A 1,082-nucleotide genomic window follows, 5' to 3' on the forward strand; every position below is an offset into this window, starting at 1 on the left:
CTAGTGGTATTATGAGCCATGAATATTTACAATGAATTCTGATGCTGTATATCCAGAGAACCACACAATGCCTCAACAGGAGTTTGAGCTGGGACTTCACCATAGGCCTACATAGGCCTACGTGGCAGGACTTTTTATTCACAAGAGGCTACTCCTCTGTACTGACAAGTCTACAGTTCCATCTTTCTTGATAATGCTCAAGCTGTTCCATTTCTCCTTCTCTTCCTTTTGACCACAACATGTACTTGCTTGTTGTGGTGGCTCCTGTTGAAGCCTTGCCATGGTGTTGGCTGGCCCCTAGATGAAATCCTCCATCTTCATTGCCTGCGGCAAGCAGATATCTATTACCACCTGTGCTATGTACCACAGGGCATGTTTGTGGATGCTATGGAGATTCACCTGTCTCTGTCTTCCTTTTCCTCCCACTCTCCTCCCCTCCCTTTCCTCCTCCTGTGCTGCACTGTATAGGGGTGATAGGTAGGGCTCTGTGTGTGTATGGCCCGTCCATGTTTTAGGGCAAGGCAGATCTGTAGGCCTCTTTCCTCATCATCACAGAGTGGCATGACAGAGCACAGGTCTCTCTCTGTCTTCCATCCAGATGTCTGGATTTGATTTAATTTGATTTTTATGTGTTCCTAGACATAGAACTGCTTTGGCCATCAAATTAGACATTAAGCTAGGATGAGCAAAAGACTAACAACTGCTTTGTTTCTAACTGATATAAGAATAACACCATCAACAAGATGTCTCTTTGTCCATTGTCAGGTTCTCAGCAACTCTTAAAATTGTTTTCAGAATCTTTTCTGTATTGCTCAGCTCACCAACTCATACTCATTAATTTATTCATCTGGTCAACTATTCCTTACCAAATTGCAATACTTCCTGGGTACATTTCAGGTCTTATAAATGGTTCTCGGAGACTGAATCATGGCTGCAAATGAAACAAAATAAAACAAAGAAACAAGCAAAAAAGCAACAAGCATTTTCCAGATGTGTAGTCTAATGTGGAAGGATAGAATGTTTCTCTGTATATAATGGTGTATATGTACCTTTGTATATATGTCAAATGTAAGAGATGATAA

General features: G+C 41.5%; 1 non-coding gene across 1 annotated transcript; it reads right to left on the reverse strand.

Moving 5' to 3' along the window:
- Positions 1 to 625: 625 nt before the first annotated feature.
- On the reverse strand, positions 626 to 770 carry LOC116104341. Its single transcript, XR_004123847.1, has one exon. It is a non-coding gene; the product is annotated as a small nucleolar RNA SNORA48 (small nucleolar RNA).
- Between the last annotated feature and the right edge of the window lie 312 nt (positions 771 to 1,082).

Source organism: Mastomys coucha, unplaced genomic scaffold (assembly GCF_008632895.1).
Source record: "Mastomys coucha isolate ucsf_1 unplaced genomic scaffold, UCSF_Mcou_1 pScaffold21, whole genome shotgun sequence".
NCBI lineage: Eukaryota > Metazoa > Chordata > Mammalia > Rodentia > Muridae > Mastomys > Mastomys coucha.